General features: G+C 35.1%; 1 non-coding gene across 1 annotated transcript; it reads right to left on the bottom strand.

Annotated features, from left to right (window-relative positions):
• Window positions 1–10,540: 10,540 nt before the first annotated feature.
• Window positions 10,541–10,647, bottom strand: LOC139860903 (small nucleolar RNA R71). Its single transcript, XR_011763530.1, has one exon. It is a non-coding gene; the product is annotated as a small nucleolar RNA R71 (small nucleolar RNA).
• Between the last annotated feature and the right edge of the window lie 11,765 nt (window positions 10,648–22,412).

The raw sequence follows: 22,412 nt of genomic DNA, 5'->3' as shown, positions 1-22,412 counted from the left end.
TACCTACCCGTTAAATAAATTTCGTCCCGAAATTTTAAGCTGTTGAAGGTGTTGACGAATCTTCTGGAAATAGATGCGGGTATTTCTTCTTCATCTGATCTTCACGCTCCCAGGTGAACTCGGGTCCTCTACGAGCATTCCATCGAACCTTAACAATTGGTATCTTGTTTTGCTTAAGTCTTTTAACCTCACGATCCATTATTTCGACGGGTTCTTCGATGAATTGGAGTTTTTCGTTGATTTGGATTTCATCTAACGGAATAGTGAGATCTTCTTTAGCAAAACATTTCTTCAAATTCGAGACGTGGAAAGTGTTATGTACAGCCGCGAGTTGTTGAGGTAACTCAAGTCGGTAAGCTACTGGTCCGACACGATCAATAATCTTGAATGGTCCAATATACCTTGGATTTAATTTCCCTCGTTTACCAAATTGAACAACGCCTTTCCAAGGTGCAACTTTAAGCATGACCATCTCTCCAATTTCAAATTCTATATCTTTTCTTTTAATGTCAGCGTAGCTCTTTTTTCGACTTTGGGTGGTTTTCAACCGTTGTTGAATTTGGATGATCTTCTCGGTAGTTTCTTGTATAATCTCCGGACCCGTAATCTGTCTATCCCCCACTTCACTCCAACAAATCGGAGACCTGCACTTTCTACCATAAAGTGCTTCAAATGGCGCCATCTCAATGCTTGAATGGTAGCTGTTGTTGTAGGAAAATTCTGCTAATGGTAGATGTCGATCCCAACTGTTTCCGAAATCAATAACACATGCTCGTAGCATGTCTTCAAGCGTTTGTATCGTCCTTTCACTCTGCCCATCAGTTTGTGGATGATAGGCAGTACTCATGTCTAGACGAGTTCCTAATGCTTGCTGTAATGTCTGCCAGAATCTTGAAATAAATCTGCCATCCCTATCAGAGATAATAGAGATTGGTATTCCATGTCTGGAGACGACTTCCTTCAAATACAGTCGTGCTAACTTCTCCATCTTGTCATCTTCTCTTATTGGCAGGAAATGTGCTGATTTGGTGAGACGATCAACTATTACCCAAATAGTATCAAAACCACTTGCAGTCCTTGGCAATTTAGTGATGAAATCCATGGTAATGTTTTCCCATTTCCATTCCGGGATTTCGGGTTGTTGAAGTAGACCTGATGGTTTCTGATGCTCAGCTTTGACCTTAGAACACGTCTAACATTCTCCTACGTATTTAGCAACATCGGCTTTCATACCCGGCCACCAAAAATATTTCCTGAGATCCTTGTACATCTTCCCCGTTCCAGGATGTATTGAGTATCTGGTTTTATGAGCTTCTCTAAGTACCATTTCTCTCATATCTCCAAATTTTGGTACCCAAATCCTTTCAGCCCTATACCGGGTTCCGTCTTCCCGAATATTAAGATGTTTCTCCGATCCTTTGGGTATTTCATCCTTTAAATTTCCCTCTTTTAAAACTCCTTGTTGCGCCTCCTTTATTTGAGTAGTAAGGTTATTATGAATCATTATATTCATAGATTTTACTCGAATGGGTTCTCTGTCCTTCCTGCTCAAGGCATCGGCTACCACATTTGCCTTCCCCGGGTGGTAACGAATCTCAAAGTCGTAATCATTCAATAATTCAATCCACCTACGCTGCCTCATATTCAGTTGTTTCTGATTAAATATGTGTTGAAGACTTTTGTGGTCGGTATATATAATACTTTTGACCCCATATAAGTAGTGCCTCCAAGTCTTTAATGCAAAAACAACCGAGCCTAATTCCAAATCATGCGTCGTATAATTTTGTTCGTGAATCTTCAATTGTCTAGACGCATAAGCAATCACCTTCGTTCGTTGCATTAATACACAACCGAGACCTTGCTTTGATGCGTCACAATAAATCACAAAATCATCATTCCCTTCAGGCAATGACAATATAGGTGCCGTAGTTAGCTTTTTCTTCAATAACTAAAACGCTTTCTCTTGTTCATCATTCCATTCAAATTTATTCCCTTTATGCGTTAATGCAGTCAAGGATTTTGCTATTCTGGAAAAGCCTTGGATGAACCTTCTGTAGTAACCAGCTAGTCCTAAAAACTGGCGTATGTGTTTCGGAGTTTTCGGGGTTTCCCACTTTTCAACAGTTTCTATCTTTGCCGGATCCACCTTAATACCTTCTTTGTTCACTATGTGACCGAGGAATTGAACTTCTTCCAACCAAAATGCACACTTTGAAAACTTAGCGTACAATTCTTCCTTCCTCAATACTTCTAACACCTTTCTCAAATGTTCACCGTGTTCTTGGTCATTCTTTGAGTAAATAAGTATGTCATCAATGAAAACAATGACAAACTTGTCAAGGTATGGCCCACACACTCGGTTCATAAGGTCTTTGAACACAGCTGGTGCATTAGTTAAACCAAACGGCATGACCATAAACTCGTAATGACCGTAACGTGTTCTGAAAGCAGTCTTTGGAATATCATCTTCTTTCACCCGCATTTGATGATACCCGGAACGTAAGTCAATCTTTGAATAAACAGACGAGCCTTGTAGTTGATCAAATAAGTCGTCGATTCTCGGTAGTAGGTAGCGGTTCTTGATGGTAAGTTTGTTCAACTCTCGGTAGTCGATACACAACCTGAATGTACCATCTTTCTTCTTGACAAACAAAACAGGAGCTCCCCACGGTGATGTACTTGGTCGAATGAAACCACGCTCTAAAAGTTCTTGTAATTGGATTTGCAGTTCTTTCATCTCGCTGGGTGCGAGTCTGTAAGGAGCATGAGCTATTGGTGCAGCTCCTGGTACAAGATCTATTTGAAATTCAACGGATCGCTGTGGGGGTAATCCCGGTAATTCTTTCGGAAATACATCGGGAAATTCTTTTGCAATGGGAACATCATTGATGCTCTTTTCTTCAGTTTGTACTTTCTCGACGTGTGCTAGAACAGCATAGCAACCTTTTCTTATTAGTTTTTGTGCCTTCAAATTACTAATAATATGTAGCTTCGTGTTGCCCTTTTCTCCGTACACCATTAAGGGTTTTCCTTTTTCTCGTATAATGCGAATTGCATTTTTGTAACAAACGATCTCTGCTTTCACTTCTTTCAACCAGTCCATACCGATTATCACATCAAAACTCCCTAACTCTACTGGTATCAAATCAATCTTAAATGTTTTGCTAACCAGTTTAATTTCTCGATTCCGACATATATTATCTGCTGAAATTAATTTACCATTTGCTAATTCGAGTAAAAATTTACTATCCAAAGGCGTCAATGGACAACTTAATTTAGCACAAAAATCTCTACTCATATAGCTTCTATCCGCACCCGAATCAAATAAAACGTAAGCAGATTTATTGTCAATAAGAAACGTACCCGTAACAAGCTCCGGGTCTTCCTGTGCCTCTGCCGCATTAATATTGAAAACTCTTCCGCGGCCTTGTCCATTCGTGTTCTCCTGGTTCGGGCAATTTCTAATAATGTGGCCCGGTTTTCCACATTTATAACAAACTACATTGGCATAACTTGCTCCGACACTACTTGCTCCGCCATTACTCGTTCCGACACCATTTGTTCCTTTCGTTCTATTAACCCCTGGTCCGTAGACCTCACACTTCGCCGCGCTATGACCATTTCTTTTACACTTGTTGCAAAATTTGGTGCAGAACCCCGAGTGATACTTTTCACACCTTTGGCATAGCTGCTTCTGATTGTTGTTGTTGTTGCGGTTATTATTGTTGTTGGGATGATTGTTGTAGTTGTTGTTGTTGTTGTTGTTGTTGTTGTTGTTGTTGTTGTTGTTGTTGTTGGGCCGTTTGTTGTAGTTGCGATTGATGTTGCGATTGTTGGGATAATTGTTGCGATTATTGTTGTAATTGCTGTTGTTGTTGTATTGGTGATTCTTATCACCGTTTTCCTCCCACTTTCTTTTGACTTGCTTCACATTGGCCTCTTCAGCAGTCTGTTCTTTAATTCTTTCTTCAATCTGGTTCACTAGTTTGTGAGCCATTCTACATGCCTGTTGTATGGAGGCGGGCTCATGTGAACTTATATCTTCTTGGATTCTTTCCGGTAATCCTTTCACAAACGCGTCGATCTTCTCTTCCTCATCTTCGAATGTTCCCGGACACAATAGGCACAATTCTGTGAATCGTCTTTCGTACGTGGTAATATCAAATCCTTGGGTTCGTAACCCTCTAAGTTCTGTCTTGAGCTTATTGACCTCGGTTCTGGGACGGTACTTCTCGTTCATCAAGTGCTTGAATGCTAACCACGGTAGTGTGTAGCATCATCTTGTCCCACTTGCTCTAGATAGGTATTCCACCATGTTAACGCAGAACCTGTGAAGGTATGTGTAGCGTACTTCACTTTGTCCTCTTCAGTACACTTACTTATGGCAAACACCGATTCGACCTTCTCGGTCCACCGTTTCAATCCGATCGGTCCTTCGGTTCCATCAAATTCCAAAGGTTTGCAGGCAGTGAATTCTTTGTAGGTGCATCCTACACGATTTCCTGTACTGCCAGATCCAAGGTTATTGTTGGTATGTAGCGCAGCCTGTACTGCGGCTATGTTTGAAGCTAGAAAAGTACGGAATTCCTCTTCATTCATATTCACGGTGTGTCGAGTAGTCGGTGCCATTTCCTTCAAAATAGTCAAATGGAACAAGTTAATCATACAGAATATTAAGAGTAGTTAATAGTATTTCGTAGCATAATATGAACTCATTTATAAAAGCTTTTTCTTCATATTAGCGTTTTATAAGTTTAAATTCGGGTAGTACCTACCCGTTAAGTTCATACTTAGTAGCTAATATACAATTCAACTACTACAATTCTATATGAAAAATTGATTGTAATAATATTTCGCGTTCAAACTTTTATACAATATTTTACAAACTTACAATACCGCTTATTTTACATAAAGCATGAAATATAGCACACAATAACTTTGATACAAGATAGTTGTGAAGATAATTCTAGCTAGTACACAAGTCGTTCAGCAAAGGCAATAAAGACACGTAATTCATACGTCCAGAAACAAGTCATGCATTCTGGTTTTACTAGGACTACTTCCCATCCTTGGTCTTGTGGAACATAACCGTTATGGCCGTTGATAAGACAGCGTGTTGTAACGTCGTCAAAGGGACGAGGGTTACGTAATGACCAACAGTCTCGTAATAACCTAAAAACCTCATTTCTTACCCCAATTACCGACTCCGTCACTTGTGGGAACGTTTTGTTTAATAGTTGTAGCTCGATGTTCTTATTCTCACTTTGGTGAGAAGCGAACATTACTAATCCGTAAGCATAACATGCTTCTTTATGTTGCATGTTAGCCACTTTTTCTAAATCACGAAGTCCTATATTCGGATATATACTGAGTCAAAATAATTTCTTAACCCGTTGCGTAAAATAGCATTTGGGTTCCCCGCAATATATGCGTCAAAGTAAACACATCGTAACTTATGGATTTCCCAATGTGATATCCCCCATCTTTCGAACGAAAGCCTTTTATAAACCAAGGCATTCTTGAAACGTTCTTCGAATGTCTTACAAACTGATCTCGCCTTAAATAGTTGTGCCGAGGAATTCTGACCGACTCTAGACAAGATTTCATCAATCATGTCTCCGGGTAGGTCTCTTAAAATATTGGGTTGTCTATCCATTTTGTGTTTTTATACTGTAAAATAGACAAGAGTTAGATTCATAAAAAAATACTTATTAATAGAAGCAATTTTTACATATATCATAAAGCATAAGCACACTATATTACATATATTACACCACACGAATACAACTATCTTATTCCGACTCGCTCGTTTCTTCTTGTTCGGTTTTGGTTCGTTTTGCCAAGTTTCTAGGGATATATGATGTTCCCCTAATACGAGCCGTCATTGTCCACATTGGTTTAGAAAAACCTGGTGGTTTAGAGGTTCCCGGGTCATTGTTACAACTTAAGGACTTCGGGGGTTGACGATACATATAAAGTTCATCGGGGTTGGAATTAGATTTTTCTATTTTTATGCCCTTTCCCTTATTATTTTCTTTTGCCTTTTTAAATTCAGTTGGGGTAATTTCTATAATATCATCGGAATTCTCGTCGGAATCCGATTCATCGGAGAATTGGTAATCCTCCCAATATTTTGCTTCCTTGGCGGAAACACCATTGACCATAATTAACCTTGGTCGGTTGGTTGAGGATTCTCTTTTACTTAACCGTTTTATTATTTCCCCCACCGGTTCTATTTCTTCTTCCGGTTCCGATTCTTCTTCCGGTTCCGATTCTTCTTCCGGTTCCGACTCTTCTTCCGGTTCCTCTTCGGGAACTTGTGAATCAGTCCACGAATCATTCCAATTTACATTTGACTCTTCATTATTATTAGGTGAGTCAATGGGACTTGTTCTAGAGGTAGACATCTATCACATAATATCAAACACGTTAAGAGATTAATATATCACATAATATTCATATGTTAAAAATATATAGTTTCCAACAAAAATGTTAAGCAATCATTTTTTAAAGAAAACACGGTCGAAGTCCAGACTCACTAATGCATCCTAACAAACTCGATAAGACACACTAATGCAAATTTTATGGTTCTCTAAGACCAACGCTCTGATACCAACTGAAATGTCCCGTTCTTATTGATTAAAAACGTTCCATATTAATTGATTTCGTTGCGAGGTTTTGACCTCTATATGAGACGTTTTTCAAAGACTGCATTCATTTTTAAAACAAACCATAACCTTTATTTCATAAATAAAGGTTTAAAAAGCTTTACGTAGATTATCAAATAATGATAATCTAAAATATCCTGTTTACACACGACCATTACATAATGGTTTACAATACAAATATGTTACATCGAAATCAGTTTCTTGAATGCAGTTTTTACACAATATCATACAAACATGGACTCCAAATCTTGTCCTTATTTTAGTATGCAACAGCGGAAGCTCTTAGTATTCACCTGAGAATAAACATGCTTTAAACGTCAACAAAAATGTTGGTGAGTTATAGGTTTAACCTATATATATCAAATCGTAACAATAGACCACAAGATTTCATATTTCAATACACATCCCATACATAGAGATAAAAATCATTCATATGGTGAACACCTGGTAACCGACATTAACAAGATGCATATATATAAGAATATCTCCATCATTCCGGGACACCCTTCGGATATGATATAAATTTCGAAGTACTAAAGCATCCGGTACTTTGGATGGGGTTTGTTAGGCCCAATAGATCTATCTTTAGGATTCGCGTCAATTAGGGTGTCTGTTCCCTAATTCTTAGATTACCAGACTTAATAAAAAGGGGCATATTCGATTTCGATAATTCAACCATAGAATGTAGTTTCACGTACTTGTGTCTATTTTGTAAATCATTTATAAAACCTGCATGTATTCTCATCCCAAAAATATTAGATTTTAAAAGTGGGACTATAACTCACTTTCACAGATTTTTACTTCGTCGGGAAGTAGGACTTGGCTACTGGTTGATTCACGAACCTATAACAATATATACATATATATCAAAGTATGTTCAAAATATATTTACAACACTTTTAATATATTTTGATGTTTTAAGTTTATTAAGTCAGCTGTCCTCGTTAGTAACCTACAACTAGTTGTCCACAGCTAGATGTACAGAAATAAATCGATAAATATTATCTTGAATCAATCCACGACCCAGTGTATACGTATCTCAGTATTGATCATAACTCAAACTATATATATTTTGGAATCAACCTCAACCCTGTATAGCTAACTCCAACATTCACATATAGAGTGTCTATGGTTGTTCCGAAATATATATAGATGTGTCGACATGATAGGTCAAAACATTGTATACGTGTCTATGGTATCTCAAGATTACATAATATACAATACAAGTTGATTAAGTTATGGTTAGAATAGATTTGTTACCAATTTTCACGTAGCTAAAATGAGAAAAATTATCCAATCTTGTTTTACCCATAACTTCTTCATTTTAAATCCGTTTTGAGTGAATCAAATTGCTATGGTTTCATATTGAACTCTATTTTATGAATCTAAACAGAAAAAGTATAGGTTTATAGTCGGAAAAATAAGTTACAAGTCGTTTTTGTAAAGGTAGTCATTTCAGTCGAAAGAACGACGTCTAGATGACCATTTTAGAAAACATACTTCCACTTTGAGTTTAACCATAATTTTTGGATATAGTTTCATGTTCATAATAAAAATCATTTTCTCAGAATAACAACTTTTAAATCAAAGTTTATCATAGTTTTTAATTAACTAACCCAAAACAGCCCGCGGTGTTACTACGACGGCGTAAATCCGATTTTACGATGTTTTTCGTGTTTCCAGGTTTTAAATCATTAAGTTAGCATATCATATAGATATAGAACATGTGTGTAGTTAATTTTAAAAGTCAAGTTAGAAGGATTAACTTTTGTTTTCGAACAAGTTTAGAATTAACTAAACTATGTTCTAGTGATTACGAGTTTAAACCTTCGAATAAGATAGTTTTATATATATGAATCGAATGATGTTATGAACATCATTACTACCTCAAGTTTAGTAGGTAAACCTACTGGAAGTGACAAGAAATGATCTAGCTTCAAAGGATCTTGGATGGCTTGAAAGTTCTTGAAGTAGGATCATGACACAAAAACAAGTTCAAGTAAGATTTTTACTCGAATTAAGATAGTTTATAGTTATAGAAATTGAATCAAAGTTTGAATATGAATATTACCTTGAATAAGAAAGATAACCTAATGTATATAACAAAGGTTTCTTGATCTTAGATGATTACTTGGAATGGATTAGAAAGCTTGGAAGTAAATTAGTAAACTTGAAGGGATTTTTGAAGTGTTCTTGAAGTGTTCTTCCTATGATGATTATAGCTTGATTCTTGAAGTGATTTTTGATGAAGATGATGATTAACTACTGGAAAAATACGTTCATAATAGTGTGTGTGTGTGTGTTGAGAGAGAATTAGAAAGAGAATTGGAAGTGAAATGGAGTGAATGATGAGTGGTAATTGGTGAGTGGTGAGTGGGGTTAAAAGGAGTTCTAGTTAGTTGACTAGCTCATGGTAGAAGTTAAAATTGATTAGTCATACATGACATAATCAAGAGTGGAATCCCATGCTAGTTCCTATTAGTATATACTCATAGTAAGTACGTTTTGAAGCTGTGTATAATACGGATAAGAATACGACTAGAATTCTTGATGAAAGAAAAGAATGGAAAAGTAACTGTAACCATTTTCGTTAAGTATGAGTGTTTTGATATATGTCTTGAAGTCTTCCAAAAGTATTTTAATACATCTAAATACACTACATGTATATACATTTTAACTGAGTCGTTAAGTCATCGTTAGTCGTTACATGTAAGTGTTGTTTTGAAACCTTTAAGTTAACGATCTCAATTAATGTTGTTAACCCATTGTTTATTATATCTAATGAGATGTTAAATTATTATATTATCATGATATTATGATATATTAATATATCTTAATATGATATATATACATTTAAATGTCGTTACAACGATAATCGTTACATATATGTCTCGTTTCGAAATCATTAAGTTAGTAGTCTTGTTTATATGTATATAACTCATTGTTAATATACTTATGGAGATACTTACTTATCATAATCTCATGTTAACCATATGTATATCCATATATATATCGTCATGTCATTTTTACAAGTTTTAACGTTCGTGAATCGCCGGTCAACTTGGGTGGTCAATTGTCTATATGAAACATATTTCAATTAATCAAGTCTTAACAAGTTTGATTGCTTAACATGTTGGAAACATTTAATCATGTAAATATCAATCTCAATTAATATATATAAACATGGAAAAGTTCGGGTCACTACAGCAGTAGTACGATCTGGAGCCCGTTTAGATTAGTTAGTTTTTAAGAGACCATTTTGACTGAGGCTAGCTTTGTCAGAAGTTACTAGTTTACCGTAGTTAGGTCAGATAATATTAGCTTAATTTAGTTTAATTAAAAAGTTTAAAATGGACTTCCTTATTAGTGAACCTTTAGGATAGTTCAACCTACTTAGACCGCTAAGAATTCTTCCAACACATTCTTTCTTCTATCCGATATCATACGTTATACCCATCCGACGAGATCCACACTTACCTGCCGATAGTTCGACGATGGTTGCACGCATTACTCTCACTGACATCACCAAACCCTCGTTAGAAGGACGTGGAGGACCGATACTTTATCCAGAGGTTAACGGAGCATCATTTGTGCTTAAGCATAGCATCATACAACTCATTCACAACCATTGCCAGTTCCACGGCTTACCAATTGACGATCCCAACTCTCACTTAGATAGATTCCTCTTCTTATCCAACTCATATATGCAAAACGGGGTTGAAAAATATGTAGTTCGTCTGTATATGTTCCCCTATTCCTTAACTCTTCATGCAAAAAGCTGGTTCGAGGGGTTAGAACCCAACTCTATCACCTCATGGGAGGAAATGGCAACAACTTTCTTAATCAAGTACTTTCTCCCAACGAAACAAATCAGACTTAGGAATGATATCGTAAACTTTTAACAAGCATACGATGAATCACTCTACACTGCATGGGAAAGATTCAAACACTTGATTCGAAGATGCCCGAATCACCGTCTTGAGAGCTCTGATCAGATTTTGACCTTCTACAAAGGTCTAAATCAGAAAAATAAGTCTACTCTTGATGTTGTTTCTCAAGGTAACTTCATGAAATTCACTGCTGACGAGGCCTGGAGATTGATCGAGGAGATGACTATGCACCATCACGATTGGAACACGGAAGAGCACCTTTCATCAGCAACACCGCTTTCCATCGAAACCATAAAATATCTCTCGATAAAAAATAGAAAACCTCACCAAAGAAGTCAGAGAGCTAAAGAAACTCTGGCAACTTAATCAGAATCTGGTGCAGTTAAAGAGAAGGTCCCACGTCTTTATGCTTTTATGGCAGACTCTTCAAACAAAGCTAAGGTAACATCTGAAACTAATGCCGTTTGTAATAATTGTGTTAGCTTAGATTTACAACTGAATGATCTTAGGGAGTCAGTAAAGACCTGTACTAGATATGTGGCTTTAGAAGAATAGATTAGGAGGTTGTCCGAAATATGCCTAAACTGTAACAGTTGTACTGCCTTAGAACAGAAAATTGAGTTGCTTCAAAAGGGCAATCAGGTTCTTAAAAAGCAGTATGAGGATAATTTGGTCTTTAAATCTAGAGAAAAGGATTTTAGGGATATCATTAAAACATTAGACGACCAGGTGACCGATTTGAAGTCAAATGTGCTGTTGAATACTCAGATCATAATGAGACAGATCACTGAGACAGATGACCTTAAGCGAGATAAAGAGTCCTTTAGGATTAGCTATGAGACTGAAAGAGATAAGGCATATATCTATAAGTGGTCTGCTTTTGTTCTAGAGTATTGTCAAAAAGTAGGAGGAAAAGAAACTAGTAGTGATTATAAGCAGTGTCCTCCACTGTTTGAGCATGACTATAGCTTCTCAACACCTGAGAAATAGTTCGGTGAATATTTTGTTCCAATTCAACCAACTGAGACCGAAAAAGAAAAGGGTAAAGGGGTAGGTACAACTGATACTCCTAAAGTAGGGGTAGATAAGACCAATAAGGTAGATAAACCTAACCCTAAACCTATTAAGATATTAAAAACCCCAGCTAATCAGAGACCTGTCAGGATTAGGAACCGATCACCAATTAAATTTGTTAAAGGTCCTAATTTTGAGGAGGAGGACTTCTTGAAACCAGCGTGTAATTCACCACCGAAGTATGTTCCTCCACCTAAAAGGTCTCCTGTTGGATCTCCTGAGAGGTCTCCTGTGAATAGGAGATCTCCACCCGGACCTCAGAGACATAGATCTCCACCTGCTTATAGACCTAGATTTGATTCTTATTTTAGGGATGAAAATATTGAGACTACGCGTTCATGTTTACATTGCAGGTTGAGAGGTCATAGGGCTATACACTATTCCAAATGTTTCATAGCACCCAGGAGGAGGATTGAGCTGAGTCCCCCTAAGAAGTTTCAAAATTATAGATCAGCTTCTCCTTCTAAGAATCATATGTTAACTAGACATACTTTTGAGAGGGCTAATAAACATGTGATTCATGCAAATCCGTCCAAGACTGATAAAGGAAAAAGGGTTGTGCAAGATAATATTTATTTTAAGAAATCTTTACATAAAAGTCAAATGTGGATAACCAAGGAGGGATGTAATGGGGCTAGTGGTTCGTGTACCGCCTATAAGAAAGATGAAAAGATTGTCACAATTAATGGGAAACCCATTGCCGAAAAGGCATGGGTAACCCTCTCGAACTAATCATTTTTCTTTTATTTGTGCAGGTCGCCTACAGTCCAAACAAAAATACTTGGATTGTTGATAGTGGGGCATCCCGGCACATGACAGGAAACATGTCTCTGCTTCATGATGTTAAATTAATTAAAGGTGGACCTGTTTCTTTTGCGGGTGATCAAAGGGGTTTTATAACTGCTCAAGGGATGATTTCAAATTCCTTGGTCAGTTTTGACAAAGTGAGTTACGTGAAGGAAATGTCAAATAACATGTTGTCCATCTCTCAAGTGTGTGATAAGAAGCATAAAGTTCTATTTGACGAGCAGCAGTGTTTCATTATGAGAAAGAATTATAAAGTTCCAGAAAATATGATTCTTATGACAACACCATGATGTCAAGACCTGTATATTCTTGATATGTCGAAGGCTTATGTGAAGGCAGTGACAGGGCACCAGGCTTTTGTGTCCAAGGCTACTGAACAGGAGTCTATGTTGTGGCATAAGAGGATGAGTCATTTAAGTTTAAGGAAAATGAACCATTTAGTTCACAATTGTTTGGTAGAAGGCGTTAAAGTAAAAGGGTTTAATGTTCCCGATGGTTGTGTGCCGTGTAAGAAAGGGAAGCAAGCTAAGAAACCATACAAAGTTAAGAAACATCATTCCATTAATACTCCTCTTGAGTTACTTCATATGGATCTTTTTGGGCCAATTAACAAGAAGAGTATCACTGGACATTCATATTGCTTGGTGGTTACGGATGAGTACTCGCGTTTTACGTGGGTTGTGATGCTGAAAAGTAAAGCTGATGCATTTGAACAAATCAGATTGCTGATCACGAGACTTGAAACATTATATAAGTTAAGGATAAGAAGGATCCGAATAGATAATGGGACTGAGTTTAAAAACAAGAAGATGGAAGAGTACTGCAATGAGAGAGGAATTCAACAACAATTCAGTTCACCGTACACTCCGTAGATGAATGGTGTAGCTGAAAGAAAGAATCGTACTCTAATTGAGACTACCAGAACCATGCTGGCTGACTCAGAATTACCAGTTACCTTTTAGAATGAAGCAGTTTTGAATGCATGCTATATAATAAATAGAGTTCTTGTTGTGAAACGTCACGGCAAGACATGTTATGAGCTGCTGTTGAAAAGGAAACCTCATATTAAACATCTCGAGCCATTTGGTTCCCTATGTACCATAATGGTTAGAGATACAGGTGGGAAATTCAATCCAAAGCTGTTACAGGTAGATTCTTGGGTTATGGAAATGCATGCAAACGTGTATATAACTTGGAGTCCCGGTGCGATGAAGAATGTACCGAAATCGATGTTCAAAGTCATGTAGCAATTCCAGCTGGTAAAGGGTTTACGTGGCAGTTTGACTATGATAAGTTGTTTAATTCGTTCCATCTTCGTGAGGATGACTCTGAGAATGAAGAGATTGCTGCACAAATGATGTATAACATGCGTATCTCCGCTGAACGTATGCCTGATGTGCGTGTGCAATCTAAGATACATATTGTGGCTGAAGATAGAGCATCGGTGACAGAGACAAATAATGATGAATCAGATTCTGATGAGTCAGTCCCTACGTTAGAGGAATCGACACTACAATCTGAGGGAGAGGATGTATATCTTGATGAGGTTTATGAGGATGTGGTGCATGAAGAACCCATTAAACTAGTGATTGAGGAACAGACTCACACTGTGAATGTGGATCCTTTACAAACCACTACGGATGAATCTACTGAAACAGACGGACCAAGACGGTCTGGTCGAAAAGTATCTCTCCCTAATCATTTTGATGAGTTTGTTGTTGACCCTGCAGGTGTTTCAGGTGCTAATATAGGTGAATCTTCTGTTTCGGATGAGCGTGTTACAACCTCTGCAAACATTGTTAATGCTTTTTATACTCAATTGAATCAGACCGGAAGAATCTTCAGGAATGCGCACTATTGCTTCATTTCACAAATCGAACCTGAAGATTCAAAGATGCGTTGCAGTATGATGAGCGGGTTTTAGCTATGCAGGAAGAACTTCAACAGTTCAATCACTTGGGTGTTTGGAGGTTGGTAATACCACCTTCTGGCTGTAAACTGTATGGCCTGAAGTGGGTGTTGAAAAATAAGACAGATGATCAAGGAATCGTGATCCGGAACAAAGCAAGATTGGTTGTTCGAGGATATCAGCAAATACAAGAAATAGACTATGACGAAGTTTATGCTCCGGTTGCTAGACTGGAGGCTATACGAATGTTTTTGGCTTTTGCCTCGTGGAAAGGGTTTAAGGTGTTTCATATGGATGTTAAGAGTGCATTCTTGTATGGCACTTTTCAAGAAACTGTGTATGTGACGCAGTCGTCGGGTTTTGTTGATCCACATTGTAGAGACCCGTCCTAATCCACCTGGACGAAATCATCAACAATTGGTCCCATTACGAGGTACTAACTCCAAGTAATATCTTTAAATTTAGCAAATGCACAGCGGAAGATTTCTTTCATACCTGAGAATAAACATGCTTAAAAGTGTCAACCAAAAGGTTGGTGAGTTCATAGGTTTAACGTAAATAATCACTTCAATAATTTTTAATAGATCACAATATTTCAAATTTATAAACAAGGTGCAGGTCTGCTCACTGCTGAAAATCCATTCATACGAATTGAACACCTGTTAACCGACATTAACAAAATGCATCTAGAATATCCCCAAAACAAAATCCTCTCGTTTGTATAAATAAAATCGAAGTACTAAAGCAGTTCAAATTCTCTGACTGGAGCTTGTTAGTGCCCATAGATCTATCTTTAGGATTTGCGTCAATTAGGGGCCAGTTCCCTAATTCTTAGGCTACCAAGCTCAAAGGGAGATATCCGGTATAATAATCTAATCATAGAATGTAGTTTTAAATACTTGTGTCTATTTCATCAAATATTTATAAAAGCAGCGCATGTATTCTCAGTCTTAAAAATATATATTGCAAAAGCATTTAAAAAGGGAGCAAATGAAAATTCACGATACGATATTTTGTAGTAAAAATATGCATACGACGGAACTGAACAAATGCAGGGTTGGCCTCGGATTCACGAACCTATATCATTTATATATATATATTAACACATATAATCGGAATCGAACAAATTTGTGTATTATATTTTCAGTTATATGCTATATATATTTATTTTGTAAAGTAATTTATATTTATATATATAGTTATATTAATCTATATATATTTGTAATTGGTATTATATCAAAAATCAATAATTTGTTATATGTAATATTAATATAGTTATGTAATATGTATTAAGTATTAAGTATAGTTTTAATAGTTATTTGATAAATTAATTAATAATATTAAATAAAAAGTTGTATTATCTTTTAATAGTAATAATAGTAAATATTTTTAATAATAATAATAATTATAGTAATAATAATTATAGTAATAATAACCATGATAATAATAATGTTAAGTTGTATTATTTTTGCAATATTAAATCTTAATAACTATATATAAAATAATAATTTTAATAATAATGATAATGTTAAAATAATAATAATAATGTTAATTAAAATGAAAATACTTATAATACTAATAATAATGTTAATACTAGTAAAAATAAATAAAATGTTATAAATTAATAATAATAATGATAACTATTTTAATTCTTAATGTTAATACTAATACTAATGTTAATAATAATAATAATAATCTTAAATTCATGTTAGTACTACTACTACTACTACTAATAATAATAATAATAATAATAATAATAATAATAATAATAATAATAATAATAATAATAATAATAATAATAATAACTATGATAGTAACAATAATACTTATAATACTTATATAAATGATAATAAAGTAAACTATGTTAATAATAATAATAAAAATCATGATATCAATAAACATAAAAATAATAATGATAATAATAATAATAATAATAATAATAATAATAATAAAAATAATAATAATAATAATAATAATAATAATTATAATAATAATAATAATAATAATAATAATAATAATAATAATAATAATAATAATAATAATAATAAGAGTAATAATGATGACTACCTCTCAAGATAAAGTTCCAAAAATAAATGCCTAAGCCCAGGCTTGAACACAAGACCACTTGCTTATCACACACAACACTAAACCACTGCTCCACTATTTTGTTTCTGAAATAAATAGGATATTAAATCCTTTAAACCCGATTTCTGTCATCTTCTTTTTCAACACATCATCATCGATCATAAAAATTATCATCATTTGAGACTCGTTACTAGCATTATAAATGGCCCATACTCCCTTCGGCCTAACATCTCAATCCCATTTACAATCCACTCAACTAATAAACGGCCCAACAAGAACTAGCCTAAACAAAAGTCCACTAAACCAAATGGGCCCAAATAACTTTTGTAATCCATTTATGGAGTCCAATACCAATTAGACTAATCAGTCCAGTAGCAAATCAAAACAAATCGTTGGTAGTTTGTAGGGTTAGAAGTGAGCTGTAAAGAAAAAAAATCGAATAGGGAAAAAGCGGAAACAACAGTAAGCGTTTGATTGGGTCTTCGGTTTATCACTCAACTATTCATTTTCTTCTTCGATTAACGTTACTGTAGCAGAAGTAGTAGGGACACGTACAACAGCAGTAATATTATGGTTATGGTGGTGCTGGTTGTTTGATGAAGATGATTTATGATTAACCGTAGTAAAAATTAATAATCGAATATGGTTATGGTGTTTGGGTCGATAAAAAAAATAGAAGTACCCATTCGATGTTAATAAGTTAGTGGTGGTTCTCTTGGCCTTGGTTTAATAGAAACCGAAGTAGTTTTATAGGAAGGAAAGACCGATCAGTAGTAAGTCGTGATCAATGAGGCTGACTAGATGGTGGTGGTTTGTTCTTGAAACGATCAAAAAAAATATTAAATGATGAATATGAATGTGGGTTAACAATGATGGTGATATTAGATGGTGATGGATGATGGTTTCGATGGTCTACCACAATCTTTCCCGAAGTTGCGGTTTACAATTTATATGATGGTTGTGAGTAGTGATGGTTAAGGTAGCGACGGGCTGTGGTGGTGATGGTGGTATTGAAGTGAAGATCACGATGGTTAATAAATCAAGATGGTGATGTCGTGTGGGTGTTATGGTGGTGATAATCATGGTAGTGGTGATCATGGTTTGAAAGTTTGGGTGGTGGTGATAGTGGTCTTCAAACGAAACAAGAAAGAAAATATATCAGGTGTTCTCGAGTAGTAGGAAAACTTCTTTCAATGGTTTTAATGGTGGTTGTATTAGAGGGTATTGTTCGGGGTGATGATAGTCGAGTAGATGGTAGAACTAAAAGTAAACAATAGCAATAACAGTGGCCTCGTATAGGTGTTTGTGTTCGGTTTGAGCAGCAGAAACAAGGAGATAACATTGGTAGCATTCAAGCATCCATGGTTGCAGTGATGGTTTGGTGGTCATTAAAGTGGCTTGTTGTGGGTTTGATCGAGTAAGACAAGGAAATAGAAGTATTAGTTGTAGGTTGTTCTTGGGAGGGTTTTTAAATCGAAAGTTAGTATTAAAGACAACGATTATATAGTGATGGTTTAGATGAAGGTGTTCGAAGGTGGCTCGATGGTTGTGGTCTTGGTGGTGATAAAGGTTACGATGAAGAAGGAGGAAGAAGAGAGCAGGAGAGTGTAATCATGGATTGCAAGTATATGCATAAGATGTGTATATATATAAATCTGTAACTTTATAATAATATAATAGTAATTAATAGTACTAATATAATAATAATTCTATATCTCTATATCTATATCTATATTTACATGTGGATGAAAAGGAATGGAAACAGAACGAACGGTGAAGCCATCAACTCCTTGGATTATCTTACCGACAGTTTTAACAGGCATAGTATTTCGTACTCCGATGATAATCAGTGACGAATAAAAGTCTTCAGAAAAATCACATTTTTTTAAATTAACTATATTTATTTATTTTGGTCATTATGGTATAAAATTCGATCATTAAATATTTAAAATTATTAAACAAAAATTAACTCACTGTCCACGCCCGATCCCAGATAAAATATAAAAAAATATAAAACTTATCAAATAGTTCCTAAATACATATTGAATAAGCTTATAAATTATATAACTCATTTTCGAATCACCGTTTATTTTTAAATCACATAAGTTCGAATTTAACTTGCTTAATATCGATCGAATGACAATTGAGTGTTACTGTCGTTTACTAAATAGATGCGAAATCACAAAATATATAATTAATATACTTTATTTATATTGATGTGTTTTAAATAATAATTATCGTAATATCATATTTTTTTATTTTATTTTAGATAATTAATTTTAATAACAACAACATATAATATTTCAAATTATATTTTCAATTTTATATATATATATATATATATATATATATATATATATATATATATATATATATATATATATATATATATATATATATACACACACACACACACACATATCTATTTACAATTAATTGTTCGTGAATCGTCGGAATGGTCGAAGGTCAATTGAATATATGAAACAGTTCAAAATTTTTGAAACTCAACCTAACAGACTTTGCTTAACGTGTCAAAAATATAATATCGTATCGAGAGTTTGGTTTAATATTAATCAAAATTTTCTGGGTCGTCACACACATCATCTAGAAAAGGTGTATCTCTTAGAAAAGGCGATGTATGGTCTTCACCAAGCCCCGAGAGCTTGGTATGCTACTCTGTCAAACTATATGATAGAGAACTGTTTTAGACGAGGAGTCATCGATCAGACTTTATTCATCAAAGAAAGGGGCGATGATATAATTTTGGTACAGGTATATGTGAACGATATCATCTTTGGGTCAACAGATCAGAAAGTGGTTGATGAGTTTCAGGATGTAATGCATAAACGATTCAAGATGTGTTCACTAGGGGCCATTAGTTTCTTTTTTAGGGTTGCAGGTTGACCAAACGGAAAAAGGCATCTTTCTACATCAATTGAAGTATGTAGCTGACATCTTGAGCCGATTTAAGATGGAAGATGAACGAATTGCGAAGAATCCTCTTTCGATGAATAACGGGATTACACCAGAAAATACAGGGGTGAAAGTCAATCGAACTCTATAGAGGGCTATTATTAGTTCTTTGATGTATCTTACGGCATCTCGTCCAGATATCATGTTCGCAATTGTTTGTGCGCTCGTTATCAAGCACAACCGAATGTGAATCATATGTTAGTAGCAAAGAAGATCATGCATTATCTAAAGAGAACTCCAAGTTTGTGCTTATGGTATCCGAGAAAGGATGTGTTTGATCTAACGACATATAGTTATTCTGATTACGAGGGTTGTAAAAGAGATTTCAAATCGACCTCTGGTGGTTGTCAGTTTCTTGGCAGCAGGTTGGTAAGTTAGAAATGTAAGAAACAAACGGCAGTCGCACAATCGTGTGAGGCTGAATATATTGCTGCTGCGAGTTGTACGTCTCAAGTTGTCTGGATTCAACAACAGCTTTGGGATTACGGTTTGTAAATTTCTAACACTCCTATATATGTTGATAATACTGTTGCTATTGCTGTTACTAAAAACCTGTTAATCATTCTAAGACCAAACACATAGGGATCAAGTACCATTTCATTAGGGACTATTATGAAAAGAAATTAATAGATGTCCTGCAAATAGGTACTACCACCCAACGAGCTGATTTGTTTACAAAAGAATTTGACCGACCTCGTTTCCTATTTCTGTTAAATGTGTTAGGAGTGAAAGACATGGTGGAGGTTTTGTCCAATAGGGAGTTGTTGAAATAACCATTCTATCTGTATCATCTGTATGTTTGCATTTGCATTTTGCATCATTGTTGCATGTTACTTATATTATTTTCTGTTATGCATTCTAAAATTGAAAAGCCAAAAAGATTATGTTTATTTGCTTTTTGTAAGGTAGAATAGTTGAGAAAATTGCTTCATCAGAAAATACAAAAACATTAAAAAATGAAAAAGCCATAAAAATGTGAAAAATCAGAAAATGAGAAGTTGTTATGTGAAAATGGGAAATGATTGTATTACTGAACTTGCAAGTTAATCGTTCTGCGTATAAAGTAAGTAGTACATGATTAGTTAATGAATGTCGATAAACTTTGAAGATTGAATTTTGGAATGAGAGGATCACTTAAGCATAAAGTAAATAATCTTGGCAAGGAAATCGCGGAAAGTTTTACAGCGGTTGACGGTAGTCACCTAACTATCACTGAGAATGTACTGAGAAATGATCATTTAGGAACTTAACAGACGGTTGAGGTCTCCCCTACTACGATTTATACTCTAGTGAAGGATTGCCAAGTATGTACACAAGGTGAGTTTACTCTGTTAGAACCTATACCAGTTTCTATTTACCTTTATTGCTTGAGCCGAAACGCATCATTAGGTTAGTCAGGTATCCAAAGGGGGGTGTTCTTACTGTGAACGGGTTGAAAAGTGCAATTCTGTATCACAGACAAATCATCGTTTGAGAAAGTATAAAAAGAGACTACTTCACCGCCAAAGATTACAGCTACAATGTGCCTCATCTTACAAACTGGTGCATCATCAACAACGTTGTAATTTAGATTTTGATTTATGTTTATCTTTATTTTTGTTGGCAACACTTAAAATGCAACATCTGAAAATCAAAAAAAAAAAGGATTATGTTTAAGTCATGTATATATGTTTGTATGCATAAAGATAGGGCGCCACATCAATAACAAGACTTCGTGTCTATCAATGAATGTGAGAGATAATTAAAGGTTGTGCGGATCAGGACAATTTAAGTTATCTATATCCGAGGGGGAGAAGTGTCAGAGTTTCAGATCTAGAAAACTCAAATCATAATTCAGAGGGATGTTATAACTACTGTCTATGATATGGGTTGTGCCGATTGATCTTGATAAATGAGGACATCTTCTGGAGGGTATTCTGATTTAAAATTCCATCACCCTCAAATACATCATATCATTCCATTATTATTAGCTTTCCGCTCAAGCATAGGGTTTATAGCGACTGGTAACTGAGTTCTTTCGGAGTATGTAATAAAATTGAGACAAACAAAGCCTTCTGAATTGAAAGGTATAAGTTTAAGGTAGAAGCTCATGGCTGACAGGGTTGCTGGAAATATCGTGAGATGCTTCTTGTTCAATCAAATCGAAAGTACATCTAGGTGATAGCGGACAGCTTCAATATATTGTGCTCAATTGACTACCTAAAAAATTTGTGCGATCTCAAGTGAGGACTAAGTTAAAGATTATTTACCTAAGTGCGTAAGTGATTTTCAAAAAGTCTGGGAGGAAAGTGTGATAAGTTTATTGATATTTAAATACTAAAAGTGTAGGTACTTGAAAATCAGAAAGAAATTAACGATGTTAAAAATGCAAGATATAGTTCAGATCTGATCCCAAGAAAAATATTGATAAAGCCTTTTTCTCACAAAAAATATGTGTTTATGTTATGATAGTTGTATAATTAGTTACTGTTATCTTATCTGATGTATTGTGTTAATTAGCTTTCTATTTCATGCTTGTGATATTCACTATGCGGATAGTGTATTGATTTAATTCATCATAATGTATATGTTGCTTTTAATTCCGCATTTAAAATGAAAAAGACAAAAAGATTTAGTATTTTAGCTTGTTTGCATTTTCATACTGTATATTATTGCATATCTTATGGTGGTTATTTCATAAACTCTGAATGTGTTGACCAGGGGGAGTAAGCAAGTATGTAAGATCCGAAAAACGGAAATGTCAATAAGTCGGGTATTAGGTTATTTGACTTAATATGAAATTCATCAGGATCTTATGTATTAGATAGTTAGTTTTCGTCAGGAGAGTTGAGTTGTCGATAATTGAAAGTTAAAAAGATGAGATGAAAAGTTAAAATTTTATTTTGTGGATTTGCACCCGGACGGTTACACAATGCAACCGCACGGTTACACCATGTAACCGCTCAGATACATAGTTTTAATGGTTTATTGGACTTAATGTACAACCGTACGGGTACACATTGTACC

The sequence above is a fragment of the Rutidosis leptorrhynchoides genome, chromosome 7, assembly GCF_046630445.1.
Source record: "Rutidosis leptorrhynchoides isolate AG116_Rl617_1_P2 chromosome 7, CSIRO_AGI_Rlap_v1, whole genome shotgun sequence".
Taxonomy (NCBI): Eukaryota; Viridiplantae; Streptophyta; class Magnoliopsida; order Asterales; family Asteraceae; genus Rutidosis; species Rutidosis leptorrhynchoides.
Note: the sequence above shows the minus strand (reverse complement) of the source record. Positions and strands in the feature narration are given on the sequence as shown.